The sequence below is a fragment of the Cotesia glomerata genome, linkage group LG5 (genome assembly GCF_020080835.1).
Source record: "Cotesia glomerata isolate CgM1 linkage group LG5, MPM_Cglom_v2.3, whole genome shotgun sequence".
NCBI lineage: Eukaryota > Metazoa > Arthropoda > Insecta > Hymenoptera > Braconidae > Cotesia > Cotesia glomerata.
Window position 1 is genome coordinate 7701171 of NC_058162.1, and position 25172 is coordinate 7726342.

The 25172-nt window shown below is 28.1% G+C and overlaps 1 protein-coding gene and 1 long non-coding RNA gene across 4 annotated transcripts in view; both read right to left on the bottom strand.

Annotated features, from left to right (window-relative positions):
* LOC123265477 (CCR4-NOT transcription complex subunit 6-like) overlaps positions 1-25172 on the bottom strand; it is a 602565-nt gene that overhangs the window by 433189 nt on the left and 144204 nt on the right. The window lies entirely within an intron of this gene.
* On the bottom strand, positions 6047-19941 carry LOC123265485. Its single transcript, XR_006509577.1, has 3 exons — positions 19929-19941; positions 17501-17505; positions 6047-6135 (listed from the first exon to the last, which is right to left on the bottom strand). It is a non-coding gene; the product is annotated as an uncharacterized LOC123265485 (long non-coding RNA).

Sequence of the window (25172 nt, forward strand, 5' to 3'; positions counted from 1 at the left end):
TCTTCATAAATAAATTATTATAGAGAGAATTTATCAAAAATCCAATTTGCAGAAATTAAAAAAAGTTATTGATGTAATTGTTTTAAATATTAAAATTTATTTAATACATAAAACTAGAAAAAAAATTAACACTAACAATTATTTTTATTGAATGAAAAACAATAATGAATTCACTCCGCAAATTTTTTACAGTGTATTAACTAATAAAAAAAAAAAAAAAAAGAAAAAATTAATAGTAATAATATCAAAAGCCACACAAAGCCAAAGCAAAACATTAAAAAAATAATAATTTACGAGCGAGTTAAATTCCGGTTAAAGTCAAAGTCCTGGACGCAGTAACTTTCAATTTCAAAATTCATCATCGGTCTCCGGCTCTATATACTACGGCAGGTGGTAGTGTGTACCGCTGATGGCAATAACGCCGAGTAGAGGCACAATATATACTATAGTAAGTAAAAGTGGATAGAAAGGATCGTAAAAGACTAAGTATAAGTAGTAACGCACCACAATGCCAAGTCATTTTTATTTAACTGTAACGACGTCGTATACTTTATACACAACCGCGAATCCGCAGTATACGGTCTAGTATACGAGGACTATAATAGGTCGGTCTAAGTAATATTAATAGTAAAAGTACAATATGCTGTATACTCGCCACTAAACTTCATACCCCGCAAAAATAAACTCGACAATCATGAATTTTAAACTCCTTTTTTATAAATTAAATTCTGTTAGGTGCGCTCGCAATGTGTATCATAAATTATAAATTATTATTACGAGTTAATTATGAAATTTTAAATTTCACACTGAGTAATGGACATTCCGTAACAAACGATCAAAAATTAAATTAAAACTTTAGCAGCAACAGTAATTTTTTATATTTGTTTTATATTTACGCAAAAATAAAAATTGAAAAATGTTAAGGTTAAAAGTCAAAATTTGACACACGGGTAAAGACTGTTCACGACTTCGGTTATGAAATCTCAAAGCTAGGCCTTACAATTGATTACAACTTAAATATTACTCTTCATATTGAGCGTCCCTAATTAAAAAGTGAAATTTGAAGAAATATAGCAGGCTCATTTCAGTCAAACTCATACTCTGAGATAATAAATTATGGACTAAATATTGAAGATACAAAAAAATCTTAAGAAACCCCGAGTCGAAATTTTTTTTCGCTTAAAACCCATTTTAACCTGGGATAGTCTAATTCAGGATGAAACAGAATGAAATAGGTTTTAAGAAATAAGGAACTGCATTGATACTAAACCCCGTTTCACTCTGGTAACGTCTACTTAAGTCCGTTTTCAGACGAGTTAGGTTGAAGAAGGTTCTTAATAAAACTCTGTTTCACTCTTTTAGCGCCTAGCTGGGATTGCACGATGTATACGATTTTTTGTTTCTCAGACGAAAAAGTGTCAGGCAGGGTTTTATTAAAACCTATTTCAACCTAGTTCAACCTTAATAGCCTAAACTGGTTATATTCATAGTAAAAAAAAAAAAAAAAAAATTATCATTTAACTGTTGGTTACTTCATGTTATTATTTGTATGACTGTTAAGGTAATGATAACTATTAGTAGTGTTAATTTATAATTATACAAGAATAGTGATATCTAAATGAAGACAGAAGAAACGACGAAGAAAACACAAATTTCCGTTGAAAAAAAACTCAGCTTTACTGGGATTCGAAATCGAGACCTCACGATTACGAAGCAAGACTGGATCCCCTCTGCTACTCGAAGACTAGTCATACAGTAGAAATATTTGTTTCTATTTAAGCTACAACTGACAAAATTAAAATTAACTCATGTGATTAAATATTATTATTATTTCTTATGTCATGGTAAATATTACTGTGATTATTATTGTTAATTTAACAACGTTGCTTACAAAGTGCTTAAAAAATTTCATCGCGAAAATTGCCTAAATTTTTAACTTCCCGCTAAGAAAATTGAAAATTTTCAAAAGTTGGGAAGTTATTGGTTTTACCCCGTTTTTCGAAAATCAAGTTTTCAACGGATGTTGACGTTTTGAGGTCCTAGGAAGCTTCCCCGATTGTTTCCGCGATGGTGTCCGTTTGTCTGTATGTATCTATGTAAGTATGCATGTAAGTATGTATGTGTGTGTATGTGTGTATCGCGATTGGCGTCATTCAAAAGGGCTTGACCAAACTTAGATTTTGAATATAATTGGGACCGATTCGAACCGGTAGATCTTGAGAAATTTAAAAAAAACTACAAAAAAAAATTTTTTCGAATGTGTTTTTTTTTTTAATAACTTTGAAACGGCTTGACCGATCGATTTCAAAAACTATTCAGCTCTTAACATTAAAAAACCACGTCGATCGCCGCCAACCCGGTCGAAATCGGTTAATTCGTTCGTGAGTTATCGTTGTCGAAAGAAAACCGAAAAAAATGTTTTTTCGGAATTACTTCGAAATTTTTCGTTTAATCAATTTAAACTTAAAGATCCTTTATGGGGCTTCAAAAGCTGCGACACAAAAATTATATTTTTGAGCTCTTCGAGTTCAAAATGTGAAAAACTGTGCTATTTGTTCATTCTTTAAATTTTTAATTTGGCAAACTATTCTTTTTAGCAATTAGGTCAAATTTTTAAGTAGAAAAACTTGATCTTTCGTATATTTTTAAATTATTCTTGCACAAACCATAATTTTTTTTTTAAAGCACGAAAAGTATATACACATGAATAGTTGAATAGTTAAAATATCTGAAAATTATTTCGAAAAAATTCTGGAAGAAATTATTTTTGAAATTTTCATAAGGTATAATTTTGTAACATATCGTTCGATTTTGATTTTTAAAACGGTATTCAAAGTAATTTTTAGAGTAGTAATGAAAAAAAAATCTGTATATACGGGTTTATGTTGAAAGGTTAAAGAAGCCCGGTAATTATTTTCGAAAAATATCAAAAAAAATTTTTTGTAAATTTTCAACCAGCTGTAACTTTTGGACGCGTCGATCGATTTTAATTTTTCAACACAGTTTTTAAAGCAAAAAAAGTGGATGTCCGGGCAAATATCGTTTGGTTAAGAAATTTAAATGTTATGTCGAAAAAATACTGAGAAAAAAAATTTTCTGAATTTTTAAACAAATATAATTTTTGAACGCGTCGTTCGATTTTAATTTTTAAAAAAGCATTCGACGCAGTTTATTAAGCATAAAAAATTTATAAATGGTTTTGTTGTGATTTTTTCGCACGTTTTACAGTAATACATTTTCAAAATAATGATAATAATTTTTATTACTCTTATTTATTTTGAAAAATGTATAAAGTTTTAATCTCTGTTTCACCCTAGGAAGCCTACGCGATAAAATTCTCATCAAACCCCAGCTCACTCTTCTACGACCTGAATTTAGACGAATAAGGTTTAAACAGAGTTTTAAAATTTGAACTAAACCCTAACTCACTAATCCTCACCCTGATGCAAGACGAGTTAGGTTAAAACAGAATCTTAAAATTTAAACTAAACCCCAACTCACTATTCCTCACCCTGATATAAGACGAGTTAGGTTGAAAAAGGTTCTTAAATTAGAGCGGCATATGTCTACATCAAAGGAATCAGGCTCTACTAGGTTGAACTGGGGTTTTAAAATTTCGACTCGGGACCTTTTATGTAGGAAATTTAATTCTCTATAAAAAAGAAATTACACAGTAATAAATTTTGCGTCATTGCGTTAAAAAATTTAGTGTTAAAAATATTTGTGTTAAATATTTAACACAATGACGCAAAATTTTTTACTGTGTATCAATTTTTCCGTATCTCTTATCTATTAGCTATAATTTGTACTTTAAAACTATAACACTTAAAAGCAAGCGAACAATGTGACTTTCAAAAATTAAAAACTTTCAATTTAATTTTGAACCCAAATTTTGAAGATTCAAAAAAAATCATAAAACCTTTTTCATAGAAAATTAAATGAGAAAAACCAACAGTCATAATGATTTTTCTTTTTCATTACTTTTATTTTAAATTAACAGAAAATTGGAAAGTATTAGGTTTAAAAGTTAAAATTTGTCGGTGAAGATTCTCAATACCGCGATATGAGAGCGTAAGTGATACAGTAGTATTAATACAACCACTCGGACAGAGACTATTTGCCTTAAGGGCATAAACACCCACTCATCTGAAATTATGATGCTGAAAGCCGACGTCACTCTCGTTTAGCCGTATATACTTTATAATTTGAACCGTTTATTTGTCTACAAGGCGGCCGGCTTCAAACACTTTTTATTTTTATTTCATTTTCTATTATTTTTCTTATTACATTACCTGCGTACGCTTTTCAGCCCCCTCTCTACCCTTCACAGCTTTATTCTCTCTATTAAACTTGTCTGGCGTATTTTTACAAGTGTCTAACTTCATAAATTCCTTTGTATTTTAACATCAAAGAGCATTCGTTTCATTTCTTTGATATCATTTTTCCACTAAGATAATTAATATTCATCAAATTCTTCAATTATTTTATTAAAAATATTCAGACAATCTCATAAGTCAATTAGTGTAAAACAATTAATCATTTAAAATTATATATTAAATAGTGAAGTCTTACTTGGAAATAAGTATCAAAAATAATTCATTAAAATTCTTGAAATGGAGGCACGCGCTTACCTGCAACAAAAAATATTTTTTTTTAAATAAAAAAAACTGCTGAAAAACAGTTGACCGGCAGGTCACCTCTCAGAGCTCAAAAATTTAAAAGTTATGCCAAAAAAATTTTATTAACCGCCTCACACATTTTTAACAAAAAAATAAATTTTTATCTTATCTCAAAATTTTTTTACGTTTCAATTTTACTTTTTTAAACTGCAATAATTTATAAAAAATATCAAGTAATTTTTTTTTAAATCTAGAAAATAATAAATATGACGACCTCTGACATTAATAAATTAATAGCTCCAATAACTTTAATTATTTAATTCTGCGCTTTTAAGTAAGCAACGAAGAGATCCTCAGAGACTTTTAATAACAAAATAATGTATAAAATTATTATATTACGAAGACAATGAAGGAGAGTTGATTATAATTGCAGCCTGTCGACCTTTGTGTACACATAATAGACAATGTTGATCATTAAATCTCATCATACAGCCAGATGAATAAGATTACTCGAATAATAATGTAATATAATATTCCTCGAAGTATTAATCGGCCTATTGTATCAATCTGTTGATTCATCAGCCTTCAGTACGTATATTAACGTAAGTAAGTATCGGGGATTTAAGTAACATCTAAACAATAAAAATCTCAATCATCCGAGTTAAGTTTGTTACTCTAGTCCAATCCCATGGAGCGATTACGATATAACTGAAGTTGAAGTGGATAATACACCAGATGCATTTCAACAGATGAACGAGTGCAGAGTTTAAAATAAAAGTTTCAAGAAAATGAGTAGAAATAATAATGATTATCCATGAAGTGGTAGAACATTTTTTTTATCATCAATAAAAACGATTTTGTTAAAATAACAAAAGAAAGGATAACTGTAAAAATATATAGCACCAAATCCATTGGCCTAACACAATTATTTTGTTGCCAAAAGTAGTTGTAAAGTTCCGAGAAACTTTTCTCCAAAATTGTCATTAAAATTATAATTTACAATTTTTTTTATCATTGTTACAATTCAAAAATCCTGGATATGGTTCACTCTGCATGCTATCCCTGGAACTTTTTTTTATATTCAAGTTTAAAATACTCAAAATGTTTTCTATTGCAATTTGTAACTCTTTAAGCTCAAACAAAATACAAATTCGAACCCGAAAATCTGGTTACTGTCTTGGAAAAATGTTTTTTGGAAAATTTTGCTAACAAAATTGTTAGTTATTTGAAATAAAGTAATTTAGCTATTTCAATCCCAACATTTCTTATACCAACTGACTGGTTTATATTGAACTAGCAAAAAATTTTTGTTATCCTGACATAGCAATCTTGTTATTTCAATAAATCGATTTGTTCATTGTACTAAAACATTTGGTTGAATTAACTAAAAGATTCTGCTACACTGTAAAAAAATTTTTGGACTCGGTGTAGTGTAAATGATTCGGTGTTAAAATTTTTAACACGGACGGTGTGAAAATCACACTAAGTGTAATGTTAAATTTGAACGGTGTGAATCCTAAATTTCACACCACCAAGCGTGTAAATGTATTTCCTGAAAATTTCTCATTAATTAATTTGATTGTTTAGTTTCAGACTTGTACGATATTAAATTATAAATATAAACATGTAGAAATAAATATTTAAAAGTATGTTTTTTTTTTATATTATGCTATTTTACAGAGAAAAATCATTCCAACGTAAATCTTAATATCATTGGAAAGTCTGCAACAAGAATGTTAATATTCAAGTTGTTAAAAATTTATCTAATTATAGGTGGATTCTATATTAGAGTCTATTGATAAAAATGCGAATGTTTATAGTACTAAATATATTTTTATATATTTTTAAAGATATAAGCTCATTCGATGTTATACTCATCAAGACCTTATATATGAAAAATATATCAAAATGCATGTGAGTACTCAAACGAACGCTCTTGATGAGTGTAACATCGGGATAAGCTTATACCTTCAAAAATATCAATGATTAAGAAATGACCTTGTATCTTGTGAACTATTGACATTTTTAAAGATATAGGCTCATCCCGACGTTACACTCATCAAGACCGTCCATTTGAGTGACCACATCAATTTTTCATTTATTTAGATATATTATATATATGTATATATGAAAAATATATCAAAATGCATGTGGGTACTCAAATGAAAGGTCTTGATGAGTGTAACATCAGGATGAGCTTATATCTTTAAAAATGTCAATAGTTCATAAGATACAAGGTCATTTCGTAATTATTGACATTTTTAAAGATATAAGCTCATCCCGATGTTACACCCATCAAGACCTTTTATTTAAGTACCCACATGCATTTTGATATATTTTTTATATATACATATATATAATATATATAAATATATGAAAAATTGATGTGGGTACTCAAATGAAAGGTCTTGATGAGTGTAACATCGGGATGAGCTTATATCTTTAAAAATGTCAATCGTTCACAAGATACAAGGTCATTTCGTAATTATTGATATTTTCAAAGATATAAGCTCATCCCGATGTTACACTCATCAAGACCTTTCATTTGAGTACCCACATGCATTTTGCTATATTTTTCATATATACCTATATATAATATATATATAAATATATGAAAAAATGATGTGGGTACTTAAATGAAGATTCTTGATGAGTGTAACATCGGGATGAGCTTATATCTTTAGAAACGTCAATAGTTAAAAAAGTACAGTGCAATTCAACAAAAGTCATCATTTAAGAAACCAAAATTTTATTTATTTATAGTTCACAAGTCACGGCAGTCACATAGAGACTGCAAAGCTGCTAGTAATAGTTATTAAATTTTCAAAGTTATAAATAATAACACGGAATAGTGTAAAACAGTAAATTACACCGTGTTAAATTTACACGAGTGAAAATTTCATACGGAGGAAATTTTATACCGACATTTCACACTTACACGGCGGTGTTAAAGTCCCTGGGTCCAACTTTACACCGAAACTTTTTACAGTGTATAGTAACAAAACTGTTCAGTTATAACATATATGTTTATGCATATATATATATATATATATATATATATATATATATATATATATATATATATATATATATTTATATATATAATTTATATATAAATTACTTATTAAAATTTAGACTTTGTTATCACTACACATAACTTGATATTCCTATGCTAACATTTTCATTTCTCACCACAACACGTCTTGTGTTGTTCCAACAAAATTTGTTTTTACGTGCATCAAAAGGAATAAAATTTTCTTGGAAAATTGCACAAATCGAAAGTGTTTTGAGCACGATTTTAAATGTAATGATTTTATACTTGCAATTTAATGTTACATCAGTATGTGTTTGATACGTCTGTATGTCTGTATGTAAACTATGCATGATCTGGCGCAAAAAGCATGAGACTCACGTGCTCTTTCTAGGAGCACATGACGTTACCTCATGCACGCGATTGCCTAATGCTTAATGTAACTCTGTGCTGAGAACGGGCAATTTGCGGTAAATCACTTCCCTTCTGGTTGTACGGCTGCACCTATCCTGCTCCACTGTCCTCAGTTATCGGACTTGGGCTTACTTGTTTCTCACTTATTTTCTAGTACAACTCTTCCAATACATCTGACAACTATTATTTTATAGGATTACGCAATTAAATAGGCTAATGGGAATCAATGGAGATCTGAGATGCCTCAAGTGTTGCTCTTCCAATCTATATTTATATGTATTCATGCTATTTAAAAGCTATGCTACTAATATTGAGCTATTGTTATCTGCAAATTGATTTTGTAGTTATGATTTGGAAAAAAATTTCCGAATACTTAGGAATTGGATTAAAAAATGAAGAGTCTCATTATTTCAAGCGTGCACATTTCCGAGTTGGGAGATGTGACAATGAAATAACGCTACGAGTAATCGAAAAATTTGTTTTTTAAAAAATTTCATTGAAAAATACTTAACATAATTTCATACTTTTGCTTCAAAAAATCTATATTATTCAAAGCCTATACTATTCAGAATTGGGAGGTGTTACATAAAAATTAGATTTCAAATTATAAAAAAATTTCTTCTTCAAACAATTTTGTTGAAAAGCATTAAAAATTTTTTCACCTTTTGACTCCAAAATTCCCATTAAAAAAATTAGGAAAACGGTTGACCCTGAAGGCCATCCCTGCAACTTCCCGCTAATTCCATACCTGGATGCTTAAAATTGCACTTATGTCGTTTTTGAGCGCTCTTCGAGCTCAAAAATACAGCTTATGTGTTGTTTTTAGCTCTCCGAGCTCAAACAGATAACATTTCTATGCTTTTGAGCTCTTCGAGCTAAGAAGTCTAATAAAAGTTTGATAAAACACTATTTTTTGAGTTTTCAAACCGCAATAACTTTTGAATGAATAAACCGATTTTTACGCGGTTGGCGGCATTCGACGTAGTTTTTTAAACCTTTTAAAAAATCTTTAAGTTTAAATTGATCAAACTGGAAATTTCGGAGTAATTCAGAAAAAAACACTTTTTTGGGTTTTCTTTCCTGCACGATATCTCTCAAATGAATCAATCAATTTTGATTGGATTAGCGGCGATCGACGTGGTTTTTCAAGGTTAAGAGCTGATTAGTTTTTGGAGTTGATCGATAAAGCTGTTCGAAAGTTATTCCAAAAAAACCACTTTTGAAAAAATTTTTTTTACAGTTTTTTTTCGATTTCTCGAAATGCATTAGTCCAAATCGGTCCAAATTATATTCAAAATCTAAGTTTGGACAAGCCCTTTCGAATGGCGCCAACCGCGATCGAATCGGTCAAGCCATTCAAAAGTTATGAGAGGTTTACATACTTACACACACACACACATACAGACATAGTGACACCCTCGCGGAGATAGTCAGGGAAGCTTCCTGTGACCTTCATACGTCGAGATCTGATGAAAACTCGATTTTTGTAAAACGGGGTAAAACCAATAACTTCCCGATTTTTGAAAATCTGAGATTTTCTTAACGGGAAGTTAAAAATTGATGAATTGGAGCCCTAAAACTTTCTAATTGGAAGTGTTACGAGAAAATTATTAAAAAATCCTCTTCTCCAAGAAATTTAGTCAAAAAATCCTTGACAAAAAATGAGGTATTTAACCATCTGATGCCATAATTTCATTCAGAAAAAATAAGCAAAAGCAGTTAGATGGTAGCGAACTTCTCAAGAATTAATTTGTTGAAAGCGGGAGCATATATGCAAAGTGTTTCGACATTCCCTCTGCTCGGAATATCGGATAGCGAGGGACAGCCAAACTGGAAGCAAGAGGCCCAGAATCTCTTGAAAGAGAACAAGAGAGTAAGAGTAGATAATATAAGAAATGGTTTATTCCCTTGAGATTCCAATTACGCTGTAGCGTCACGATTTTATTGGCTCCGGTTTGGTAGGATTATCTTAAGAGCATTGGCCTCGTGCTTAACTCTCCTCTCTTCTGGTATTATATCTACCAGCTAAGAGCTGGACTCGATATTCTCCAGTTATACGGTTACGTACTCGTGTTTCGTCGCACAATATATATACTTTTCTCCAGAGTTGTTAATACTGTATCTGTAGCTGTTATTGTTACCGTACCTGCACCCATAGCTGTTGTTGGTGTACATCATATCGTATCGGTAAAAGAATATAAAGATGACCGATTCCCACAATGGTTCATGTAAGCCCGCGGTGTCCGCCGATGATCGTTACGGGTCGTCGATCGCCAACATTTTTACGCTCCACTGAATTCGATACACACCTGGCCGCCCGAAATCCCCATTATACTCCCGTACTGATGTCTATGTCTATGTCCAGTTCCAGGTTTATGTCTGTCTGTTCACTACCAGCCAGACTGTTAAATATATGCCCATTAAATATTATACCAAGCATAAATATAATTTTGATTTACACGTAAGATAAACTCTCCTATCGTGGACTATCGTGTTAAAAGATTGCTATCGTGTGTCAAGATTCAGACGCTGAAAAGTTAATTGAACTTTAACTAACAGAATTTATCATTTATCATTATATCATTCATCAATCTGTCTGTCAGAATAAATCCAGTATTGCACACGAATTTTTTTTCCTTTTATTGCTTATGATTTCAACTTCAGTAAGATTTGTATTCGATAAAAAACTTTTTAAATTCAATTTCAAATTTAAAAATAATTATTCTTTAGTGACAAAAAAAGCATAAATTAAAATTTTGTGACTAACGTTAAAGCCTAATTTGGAGTTAAATATTAAAGATACAGAAAAATTATATTTAATCTTTTTTGTAGAAAATTTAATTTTTCACAAACAATGTCTTCATCAATTTTACTGTACCTCTTATTTTTCAGCTGGAATTTGAATTTTTGAGTCATAAAATCTTAAAGAAAATCATAACAAACTTTTATCATAGAAAATTGAATCCTCTACCAGAAAGATGTCTTTCAATTTTCCCATATCTTCAATTGTTTGGCTAAAAAATTAACTTAAATCTAAACTTATACGAAAAATGTCAAAAACACAATATTCTGAAAGGTTGAAAATTAATGTCAAGCATTTTAAAATAAATTATTTTTCTACAACCAATAAATGACTAATTTAACGCAAAGGTTGACGAATAATTACCGTAATAATAATTATTATTATTATTATGAAAATTAATTAACAATTACATGTGTCAATGCATAAAAAGGAGTACGTGAAGCTAATAACTAATAATGTATGAAACTGTGATAATAAATACATACGAGGGCGATAATAAAGAGTGATTTATTGAGGAACGAAAAGCCCTTTGAAAATTTGAACGTGATTTAGAAATGTAGATAGAATGGACGTGTGAAACGAAGCAAGGACACACTTGTCCCAGGATGCTAATTCACCGACGCACGCCTACGCTATGTGAATTTGAAATTCTGAATATGATAGTAAACCCAGAACAGAATTACCCGCATGCCGCGGCTTCAATATCTACGTAATGTCTATTGCTATTATTATCACTATTATACAAGTACACATACAAAAAGGATGCATTGCAAACTCCAACAGTTTTAAAAATCCTTAAATTACCGTCCGACTATTACACTTTGTGTTCTTTGTTTCTGTCTTGCTTCTTTGCTGCATTTTTGCTTAAAATCCTTTTAATAAAAACACCGCGCGCTCTTAATCAGAGCGTCGAGTATATCTCTATAACGCAGATATACATACGGTTACTTGCACCTTATTCTCATTTGGACTCGCTCGCGTTAATTAAATTAAAACCGCTATACTATCTAACTGCTACATACCTTTTTTTATTTTATTGTTGTACATTTTACCATTTATTAATAATTAATGTACGAGTCCTCTCGAATATTTTACAATTGACTTCCCGGCATTTAATTAAAATTTTACCGGTATGTAATATTGATGCAGTATGCAGAAAATTTAATTTTATCAATTAATTATGATATAATTGTATCTCTTTTTTTTTTTTGGGAACATATTTTATGTAAATTAACTTATATATTCCAGCAAATGAAAATAATTAATTGTATAAAAATGCATTTTTATTTAAAACAATAATATAAACATGTTGAAAAATAAATTCTATTATTTTTTGATAATTTATTTTGGAAGGAAAAAAAATATTTTTCATATCTTCGATTACGGGATCTTTAAGCCTCTAAGTCATGTATCATTATTGGTAATAATTGCTTTAAATTTAGTCTTCATTTTTAGCGCCCCTTATCAAAAGGTGAAATTAAAAACGAAAATATAATAGGCTGAATTTAGTGATCTCCATACTTGAAGATATAACATTATGGATTAAATATTGAAGATACGAAAAGATCATAGAAGATTTTTTATGTAAGAAATTCAATTCTATCTAAGAAAGGACCTGATCAATTCTATCGTATCTTTTATCTATTAGCTATAATTTGAACTTTAAAATTATAACATTTCAAAATAAGCTAAAAATAGTACTTTTGAAAATTAAAAAATTTCAAGCTCAATTTCGGGTCAAGATATCGACGGTCTAATTAGCAATTGGTCTAACTCCTTATTTTTTAGAGGGTGATTTTTTAACATTTTGATACAGTAATAGTCCAATTATAAATTATTTGAATGATCCAATCCAAAATATTATACCTTTATTAGATATTAATAGTATTAAATGGTTTTTTAAAGTGATATTAAATCTTGAATCAATTGTTTTTTCATACAAATGGAAGATTCTTTAAAATGGAGTTAGACAATTTTCTAATTAGAACGTCAATATTGAAGATACAAAAAAATCAAAGAAGATCTTCAAGGAAATTTAATTTTCTCTAAGAAAGGCCCTTACCAATTTTACCGTATCTCTAATCATTCAGCCAAAAATCAACTTAAACTCAAATTTATACTAAAAGCTTCTTTCCACGGACAATTTCGTAGCGAAAACTCTAAACACTAGATAAATTTGATAAAAAAATGAAAATGGAGAGCTGTATACCCCAGAGAGGATTAACGGAGAAGGAGAAGACTGCTGTGGAAGTATAAGGCTAGAATCGTGCGGGGCATGAGCGTCACGCTCGCTTAATCTGCATAACCCCATAGAGTTGGTCCGTTAGACCGAAAATAGCAGCGGGTGGATAGTAAGAGCATTCGCCCGTTACGAGGGTCGTGTTGAGGCGTGTCCCAAGCTTCCCCGGGTAGCCCCAGGTAAACTTTAACATAAAAAACAATATTAAATAAATAGATAGTTAAATAAAATGAAATGAATAAATCGCGTGTACTCGGGCAATAAAAACTAAAATATTCCCGGCATCGATACTCGTCCTCATGTTCTCAACCTTATTTTATTTTATTTTATTATATTATATTTTTTTATTGTGTCTGCCGTATCATTTTTTTTCGCTGTTAATTTTTCGCACGTTAAAGAGCCTGTAATTTTTTTATTTATAGTAAACATGATCGTCGGATATTAAGATGGCATTCCGTGATCCAAGCGCCGTACATGGCGACATCACCATCCAATCTGATCTGTTTAGTTTCGTGTGATATATAACTCGTTACCTCAAGGACAGTCATGGTTTTTTATTATTATTGTTATTACAAAATGCCGACGGAATTATCCGAGAAAGAGAAAAAAAGATGAAGATGATGCCAGTCGGGGATTTCATATTAGAGACTCAACAATCTTTACGCCGTGAAATGCCGCGAGCGACACGCGAGTTATGTCCCAATGTTTTAAATAATCTTGATTAAGGGTACCAAGTCAAGTTTCTACGATCATTAAATTATTTATTTATTGAATTTATAATTAATTTATCGATTCGTAATTGGAGCTGTCAGCTGGAACTTTTTATCCCTTGATTGACGATTAACGGCTATGAAAGTTAAGATTCGAATCAGTAGGTGGTCTTTGCAAGAGAAATTTTATTTTTATGATTTTTTATTTTATTTTTTTCTCATAAAAATTTTTTGTTTTATTTTTCAACGACATTATACAACATTAATAATTTTAAAAAATGGTTGCTCAAAATTTGCTATGAAAATTACATTAATTTATGTATGAACTGGGTGGATAAGACTTCGGACACTCGTGAATCGGCACACACACTTTGCTTGTTGCGCCAACCTTTTCATTTTCGAAAACCCCCACTCAGTTCCATCATTAATGGTATTACCAACAGATGGCGTTGTATTATTAAACTAGGAATATTTTTTCATATTTCTCATCAATGGCAGAAAACATAAGCTTTACAGGGTGTTCAAATTTTTAAGTTTGAAAAAAAATTCAAAGAAATCAAACCGAAACATAAAAAAATAACTTTAAAGAATAATGTATATATGATTGTTACGGTTTTTTAAAATGTTCCAAATTTATTTTTATACATTGCAAATTTTTGGCACTTTTAATTAATGTTTTGAATAAAATATTTTTGAATAATTAATATGAAAGTTTTTTGATTAAATAATTTTTTTATTTATAATGGATATAAATCTTTTATTTTTCAACAACATCTTATATAAAATTTGGTTAAAAATATCATACACGATAGAACATTCAAAATAAAAAAATTGCATAATTAAAAGTTTATACTTCGTAGAATTAAATTTTTTGTTTTAAATAATAAACATCCGTAGTAAGTTTCTCAAAAAAATTAAAACGAATACTTTTAAAACTTTCTCACATAAATTCTATCACCAAAATTGATTTTTACCTTAAAAAAAATTAAAACGCGCTGATGTAAATTTTATAATCAAATTAATGTTACGTAAAATTATAAAGTTAATATAAAAAAATTAACAATCAATTTTCACATAACTCAATTAGTTTAATTTTTTGCTCTTCAAAACACCAGCGGAAAAATCTCATGTTTTTATTTATACTACTAACACTAAATGTTGCATAAAACGAAGCGTGTAATTTCGCTCGATTATTTTTGTAATTTCCGCATAAATTTTTCCGCCGGAAAGTATTACAGATACATTTAACTCGAGGTTAATTAAATATAAAAAAATAAAAAACCAGAGTCTTAAAAGTGGAATGAAATTATCAGCAGGAACTTGCTCTTTGACTTTTTGCATAAATCCGATAGTTCACCGATAATTCGAATAAAAAGTAACGGACAAAAAGTGTAAATATTTATTAACTTGTTACTTGTTAAACTGTAAATTGTAATATTGAGATTACTTATAGGAAAAGGAGATAAAAAAAAAAAAATAAATAGTTGATACAGGTGCTCAGAGTAGCAAGCTATTAACCTACAGACGCATGACCTTATTATCGGTGTCTTTCTCCAGACCGTAGACTTAACTTCTGTTCTTGTATCTATCAAGAAAGGGAAAGGAGCAAGGCGTGGTTTATTAATATTTATTTCTAACCCAGACTATTTATACTTACACTCGTACTCTGGTAATTTATTAATTTATATTACCTGTAATTACGTTTTTATCATATCATAACGGTCCGGAATTTTTAACGAGGCATCACTGGTTCACTAAAAAGTTTACTATCGGCCGTATCTAAACAAACTAATTAGAAACTCACTGCAACTAGATATTCCGGAGCGGAAAAATTGTAAGCAAGTTTTGTTAAAATTACCCACTCGTAAAAAAAAATTCTAGTAAACTTTTTGAGTATACAATTAAATTTAAAAAATTATTTTGTAAAAAAAATGATAACTCACGAGTTGCAAATAATAAAAGCGATTACAAAAGATTAATGATCAATAATTATTGATGCTCGATTACACGAACATCATTATAAAAATAATAATAATCATTATTATTATAAATCTTGGAGGAATAACAACGATAATAAAATAAAAAAAGAATATATATTTTAACAGCGTGAGAAATGATTAAAAGTTGACGTGCTGATGGTTGATTGTTCACGACACTCGGTGCTTAACCTAACGGAATTTTAATTGAGACTCGTTATTATTATATTAACATCATAATTATTTGTACAAACGTCATTATTTCGGGTTTTTAAATACATTGTTATGCTACATATTAGTTAACAAACGACTGGAATAATAATAATAATAACAATAAATAATAATAATAATAATGATAATGATGATAATAATAATAACAATCTTCCGTTAGTTTTCAGTTTTCGGTGAATCGAACATGTTAATTTGACGTCAAAAATTTTCCTAATTATTTTCCTGTCTCAAAGTACTGTTACAGTTACTATTATTATTTTTTGTCTGTCTAGCGGAGAATAACGTATAAGGTATGTGTGATGGTAGATAAAATGATAAATTAAATGACACTTTATTATTGAAATAGAAAAAGTTATAAGCTTTTCTTGAAAAAGTTTTTATAAATGGCCCTATTAGGCTATTTGTGAGGATAAATAAATTTATTCTAATTTTTTATTTTTTTTTCTACAAATAAGTACGTTAACTAACATTTTTTGTAAAACCATAATCAATTCAGTCGTTGATTAAATTTCATAATCCTCGCCAAATAGGCTCCTTAAAAGAGTAAATAATTTTTTTTTAAACTTATCTCCTAAAAATTAACCCTTTAGTAAAGAGAAGATTTAGAAAACATGCGCCCTCCGTTGGGCATCTTCAACATCGTTTTTGGTCGAAAAATTATACATGGACATATCGAGGGTTTTCTAACGCAACCACGTATCTCGATTTTTGAAGATGAAAATGTTCAACTGAAAAATTAATAATTAATTATAAACGCGTCACAGAAAAAAAAAATATTAACCAAATTAATTATAAACACGATAGTATTTTTAGAAAATACAATTAATAAATATTGTTTTTAGATGAATATTAATTTTTTATAAGCTATTTTTCATCTCGTCTCCAAAATCGTCATTTTTGAGATACGAGGTTGCGTCAGAAAACCATCGATATATGACCATTTCAGGCCTAATAAAGACATATTAAGCCGTCATACGCATTAGTAAATGGTTATATCGAGGCGATTTCCATGTCAGGTCATATATGATCATATATGATCAGGAATAAATAAATATTGGTTATAAATAAATGTATACAATTTTCTGAAATGGTTATATACGGATCCAAATGGATATATATGATGATATATGGCCATATTAGAAAAATTTTTTACGGATAGCTATAAGTATAGTACAAAAAATAAATATGATTTAGTATCAATAAAAAAAGGAACAAAAAATATTAATTGTTAAGGATATAACTTGTAAAATAAATTATCTAAAGATAAAAATGAGCTTCTTTAAATGAAAAAATTAAAACGAAATATGAAATAAAAATAGATAAAATAAATAACAGCGATTTTTGTAAAATGTAGATAAATTTTCTGTGTAAATTTTGTAATTATATCAGGTAGAGTTAATCAATAAACTATTCTTTATTATTATTATTATTTTTTTTTTACTATTATTATTATTCTTTCACGTCGAGCTACTAAAACGTAAGCTGCAGTAATGTATATGCATACAATGTAAGTTAAGCTAAGTTAAAGTTTGTGAGCACAAGTAAATGCTCGAACTTGGTTTACTTTCACCGGTAGAGCCTGCTGCCGGTGCACCCGCTAAATCTGCACCGACTCGATACAGCTTTGGCCAAACGAACGGTTTCTTGTTTTCACGCTTCAACAACTTGCAAATGATTCATTTGTCTTCCGGATACATAAAACAATCCGGTTAAATTTATTCCATTGTCATGGCGCATTTTAACGGATATTCTGCTAATCAATAATTATAATTATTTATTCTGTACTTTTTTTATTGAATTTAGTATTTTATTTTTCGCGAAAACGGGAGCAGAGATCCTTAGATTTTTATTATTTGCAAAGCTAGTTCATAAATCATGTTATCTAGAGTAGGATCAATGCGACGATTGCAATTCCTCGTTTGGAATTGAAATCTCTTTTTAGTGTGAGTTCAGTATATACATATATATTTATACAGAGTATAAACGAGCGACTGGAGGCTCTTTACATTCATAAATCGTGCAAGAGGATAGCGAAGCACAATTCCATTTCACCTAGTCGCGTTCCCGGTACTTGAATCTCAGATTTAAATTGCTCACTCTTCGGCTATTTTTCTTTTATAAAAATTACCCAACACTCTTTACTGTTACTTTCTTGCATCAAACCACCACAATGTTCTCAACTAAATGCAAAATACATGGTACACTGTCGGGGTACTGAGCTTTTATAATTAATGCAGCACAACAAAATTTAATTATTGAATAAATTTACACAAAACCAACAATCTTTTTCAGAATATCATAATTCACTTGAAAATTATTACATCCACTAGTTTGTTATTTTTTACCAAAATGTTTGTTTTGTTCAACTTTACAGTAAATAATTGCATTAATATTCAGATAAAAAATTCTATAATTTTTAATGAAATTATGTTAACATTTTTTAAAATAAAATAAAAATTTAGTGAAATTCACCATATACATGGAACAGAATTATTTTTGGACGTATCGTTAAAAAAACGTCCATAGTAAATTTTCTATAGTAATAACAATAGAATATTGTTATTACTAATTTTATGGATGTTATATTTTGGAAAAACTAGATTTCAGTTGAAGAATATTAAATGTTTGATTAATTTTTTTGATTTAATTTATTTTTCAAGGTTACTTCACTTGAAAATATATTTATAGAATAATAGCTAATAGTAGTAAAAAATTACGAATGTCATCAAAGTACATAAAATTTTACTAGAATGATAATTGTGTAAAAGTTTGTTAGAGTTAATTGTAATTGAGCAAAAACTGATCACTGATATGTGTAAATTTTTTATACAGCTTGAGAAGTCTTCAGTCAATGCAGCGTCGCTTTAATTAAAAACAATGGATACCATTACTTAGATTAATTTTTATTTTCAATTCCGGTTAATTTTTATTAGTTACACTAAAAAGATATTATTTTACTATAATTTTTAATATTAAAGTAGTAAAAAGTAAAATTATCCATATCAATACTAGAGTAAAAATTAATGGTCATTTTCAATATTTTTTTTCATTGTATTTGTGGATTATTATTAAAAAAATTTTAATTAAATCAGAAATTGCAAAATGTTCCACAAGTTCTGTAATTTTTTAATAATATTTCTTTCTATCTAATTTATTCTAGACTAAAAAATTTTCTTGTCCCTTCAAATAATAATTACCAATTTTACCGATAGTTTTCTTTTCATTATAATTATTTATTAGTACCTTAGTATGCTTAAACAGTATAAAAAAACTTTTTCGCCAGATGTAGCAACCATCTCGGTAAAAAATTTCCCAACTAAAATAAAATAATAAAAGCCTTAAAAAAATAATATAAATTTCTCAAACTATTTTATTACAAAATATTATGGAATGCGTTGGTCGTAAAAAATATGGCGCGCCCTAAACATAATTTCTTTTCGGCAATAACTGTCCCATTACAGAACACTAACCATAAATACAAGCATGTATAAAACTTTTTCGGAGCAATTAAAATCTTAAAGATGACCAATGACCTTAGAAAAGAAAATAACATTTTTTTGGCGAATAACAAGAGAAAAATAATAAGATGGTCAATTATAAAATTGTAACTAACAATTATTGAACCGTTAAAAATGCTCAACTAGAGCCAACTCAGGCAACTCAGGCTGATGCACATAGGCTAATGCATGACTGAAAAAATTGGAATGAATAAAATATAGAAGCACTCGAAGAAGATAAAATACTTAACTCACAAAGTAAAGTAAATATTCCGTTAAAATAAATAAATAACATAAATTTAATATATATTTTTATTACTCTCTATGTGACAGGATTATATAGGTTGTTTTTCTTCCATACCTGATCCGGCTGACTGATCGGCTAAAAACGAATTTAAGTAGGTATACAGCACACGTATGAGATCTCAAGGGTCAAATGGATCCCTGGGTAATATATTCATCGGAGAACAGAGAAAACAAGATGAAGATGAAGTAAAAAGAAAAAAAATAACTTTTTTTGTTTTTTATTTTACGTGCATAAGTAAATATACGTGTAAATATATATACTTATATGTCTATATGTGTATATGGAACTGTGAACCGAGTGAAATATGATTTATTTACATTTGAAGTGGGGTCGTAACTCGACTGACAGGATTTTTCCAAGGGTGTATTAACCATAAAGTAAAATAAAATATTATTGCCGTGTATTTTTGATAAAAACTTTTCCACTGAAAGTAACTCTTTTCTCCAAGAATATTAATGTCAAAATTATTTGTTTTCAAGATAAAAGTCCTAAAGTTAATAGAAACGATTTTTGGGGTTCTAGTTATAAATATCAAAGAATCCATTTTTTTTTTATTTTTTGTGATTATTATATAAAATTTAAGGTGTGTCAAAAGATCGTGAAATTTTGTCAATTAAAACTTCAAAATACGTGATTCAGTAATTATGATTATTGATTATAAAATTAAAAAATTTTTACAATTAAATAAAATTAATTAATAGATGCAGTTGCTGAAATTATTAATTTTATAATCATTGCATTAAGAATCGAAAAAATCTTCATAAATTTAATCAAAAATTTAAAAAACAACATTAATTTATATTTTTGTAATTTTTGATTTTTTCGAAGAATTTAATTTAATTCCTGAGAACTTTACACCTATAATTTTTTATTTATATTATTTTACAATATAGAATTTTTTTTTAATTTTCTTCGAATAATTTATTTTTTGAAAAAATCATAAAAATTACCAGACTTCAGTTAATATCAGTGTCATTAATAATAAATACAAAAAAATGAAAATGTTAAATTAACGTTGAATAGAATAAGGCAATAAATTGGGAGAAAATTACTATTCGAATATGCTTGCATACATATTCCCAAGTTCAGCAATTATCCATTCGCTTAATGTATGAGAGTCGTGCATAATACCAGAGGCTGAATTAAGTAAAATCCCTTTGCAAGCGACTCGATCCTACTCCATTGGATGTAATTAAATTGTACGGTAATTATTAATTGATTAATTAATTAATTAATCAATCAAATAGATAAAAATAGCCGAGTCTGGAAGTTAGAGAAATGAAAGTTGAATTAAAAGTATGCAATCAATTAATCATTGTATTTTTGTTTGATGTGAAAAAAGGCTTGTGCGAATGTAATTAATTTAACGGCATTTTACAGGTGCTACAGATCGGAGGATCGATCGCTCGATCTGTCTCGACTCTTTCCTCGCTCCCTCACTCTACAGTCGCAGAACCTGAAGCGGGCGGGTGACACGCCAGTATATATATGTAGTTTAATTACAGGGACCAAACGTGTTCGCAATGGCCTCAATCGTTGATCGAGTTTAATCGAGTTTCATCGGACACATTGCAGTTTGAATAAATGTTTCACCAATTATTTACTTTTATCATTTTTGTTATTTTTTTTTTTTTTTTTTTTTTTTTCATTGCTTCTGATAATTTTATTGAATAAAAATTTATGCGAAATGAAGATTGATATTTTTCGGTAAATTTTATAATTAATCTCTGAAGTTATAGAAACATATTTAATATTTTATTAATCCACCCGGGTAAAAAAATTTATATATAATTATATATACTTATATGTTATTATATATTATTTATATATAATTATATATTACTTATATATAATTATATATTACTTACATATAATTATATATGATTATATGTAATTATATATAATAATATATAATTGGATGCAGTATTTTTTAATAATCATATACAATTACATATAATTATATATATAAATGCATATAATCATATATAATTCCATATAATTAGATATAATCATATATAATTTTATATAATTCTATAGAATTGTACAAAAGTTACAAACACTATATTATATACAATTATATGAAATTATGTGATTATATAAAATTATATATAATGATATGTAAACTGATAAAAGTATTTATTAACTATTAGAAATTTAATTTGTTTGAAGACAATTATTTAATTTATTAAATTTTAATAAATATTTTTTAACATTCAATAAATATTTATTTGGGAGGAAAGTACATCTATTAATAGTTAACAAATATTTATTAAAAGTTAATAAATATTTTGTTGAGTGAATTTGTTTCACTTGCAATGTCATATGATATGAAGATTGCTTATAAACAAAAATCATCTTTATAAATTATTTGCATTAATTATATTACATTATAATAACGTTTATTGTTATATACCGAATTCTATTACAGCTCATAATTATCTTTTATATTTTAAAATATTAAAAACGTTAATTTATTTAGTGATTTGAATTATTATCATGTATTCCAGCTATCGAGTTATAAAAAATGTCAAGAGAAAATTGCTATTTTTGCTTTTGATTTTAAATAAATATTTGTTAACTGTTAACAAATATTTATTAACATTTAATAAATCGTATTTAGTAAATAATTTATTAACTGGTAATAAATATTAATTAAATCCCATGATGTTAAAAAATCATTTATTAACAGTTAATAAAGCTCATTATCATTAAATATAAACAAATCCTTCTATCAGTGCAACTATATGAATCATATACAATTGTATATAATTTTTTTTATCTCAGAGTCTGCTACTCCAATGATTAATAATCTATTAATCTATAGTATTTTTTGTGGATGAAATAATAGGAATTGTATTAATTAAGTTAATTTATAAAAATTGATTATGTATACGAGTTGCATTACTTGTAGTTATTTCAAACTCTCCTCTACAAGTAAGACTCGTAGGTAAACAGGTAGCGCGTCAGTCTTTCAAGCGTCAGTTCCCCGGTTCGATCCCCGCGAGCGCCGAATTTTTTTTATTTTTATAGAAATAATTCTATATAATTATATATAATTCTATATAATTATATAGGGCCATTTTTTTATATATAATTTTTTTTACCCGGGCATGGAAATCTTTTTACAGTTTCCATTTTACTTCAAAAAATTCCTAAATATTTTTTAGGCTCCACTCAGAGAAGTCAAATTTTGAAAAAAACTTATTGAATTTATTGCATTATTATCAAGCTTATTAAAGTAAAAATCATCTTGAATAAAGATTAGGACATTGGAAAAATTCCTATGTTAACAATAGAAAAATTCCTATGTAACATAGGAATTTTTCTTATGCAAAAATAGGAAAAATTCCTATGTTTTTTTCGCCATGTGGTTTAAACAAAAAATCTTCCAAGAAAATTATTTCGAACAGAACAAATAATCTTGCTTGGAAAATTTGTTCTTACTTTTTAATTCTCGGGTCAAGATATTTGTACTTTCAGTCGGTAATTGCTCAAAATTACATTAACCCGTTGATAAGATCACATTTTGTAACCTGAAATTTTTTCTTATACATAGTTCTTTTCCAAGCTATAGTTTATGCTATTGGCTTCTTTCTAACTTGCTAGTACTGCCTCTATTTTTATTCACTATACTAGTTTATTGATCATTTATAAAAAAGTATAAGGTAGGGAATTTCTAAATTTTTTTCGGGTTATTATACATATTATCCCATGTAAAAAAAAATCGTCTTAAAATTGTCGTTCGTTTAAGATCTTAAACGTGACACAAACCAAGACTATTTTAAGACTCTTTTAAGACGCCAACAAAAAATTTCGAGAGCAAATTTTTAGAAATTTGATTCTCGAATTTGCTATGGAAATTAATTTTTAGACATTTTTTAGACGATATTACGACTTTCTAACCGCAACATTTTTGAGAACGCCCTTTTTAAACAATTTTAAATTGTTGAAAAATTGTTATCGGACAATTTTAAGACTTTTTGAAGATCATTTTGAGACTATTTTAAGACGCTCTATAATAATTTTCAATAAAACAGTCTAAAAAATTTTTAATGATTTTTTTAAGACTATTTTAAGATTTTTTTAAGACAATTTTAAGATTTTTTCATGACTATTTTAAAATTTATTCAAGACTATTTTAAGATTTTTTCAAGACTATTTTGAAATCTTTTCAAGACTATTTCATGACGCTCTATAATAATTTCGTGGAGCTGCCGCTGTGATATCAAAATAGTCTGAAAAATTTTTTAATGACTTCTTTAAGACTATTTTAAGATTTTTTAAAGACTATTTTAAGAATTTTTTAAGATCCTTTCAAGACTATTTTAAGACGCTCTAACAATAATTTTCTGGAGCTGTCACTGTGATATCATTTTAAGATAGCCTGAAAATTTTTAACGATTTTATTAAGACTATTTTAAGATTTTTTTAAGACTATTTTAAGATTTTTTCAAGACTATTTTGAAATGAGCTCACAGCGACAGAGCTCTAAAAAATTATTATAATATCTTTAAATAGTCTTAAAATAATCTTAAAATATTCTTAAATAAGTCTTGAAAAAAATTTATAGACTATTTTAAGATGAGATAACAACGACAGAGCCCCGGAACATTAAAACGGAGAATTTTAAAAAAGTTTTAAAATTGTCCAATAATAATTTTTCAACGATTTCAAATTCAATTTAAAAAGAGCGTACTCAAAAATGTTGCGGTTAGAAAGTCGTGAAATCGTCTAAAAAATGTCTAAAAATTAATTTTCAAAACAAATTCAAGAACCAAATTTCTAAAAATTTGCTCTCGAAATTTTTTTTTGGCATCTTAAAAGAGTCTTGAAATAGTCTTAGTTTGTTTCACGTTTAAGATCTGAAACGAACGACAATTTTAAGACGATTTTTTTTTACACGGGTTGTTCTAATAAATTTTAATTTTTCAGAAAGTTCTTAAAATCTTTTCAATGCAAAAAAAAATTACCGTTTTCTGTTTCTTCTTCCGTAACTGCCTAAAAAAATGTCATTTTTTTTACTGCAATCATCTCTTGTTTGAAAAGGTAAATCGACTTCTAATTCCAACAGCATGCGTATTGTAGCAAAATTTTAATGGTTACTTCTTCTGGGCAACAAATTTTGATGATTTTTTTTTATCATTAATTTTAGTTCGAAAATGAGTAATTTTTTTGGCTTGAATTTTAATATAGTGTCAATAGAACTGAGAGTTTAATAAATGAAAAATCAAGACAGGGCATTATACTTAGACATCCATTAGTGTATGACGTAGTGAATAGAAACGAGATTGTATGAACGGACAAATCCCACTTTACCGATCAATATTTACGCCAACAATACAATA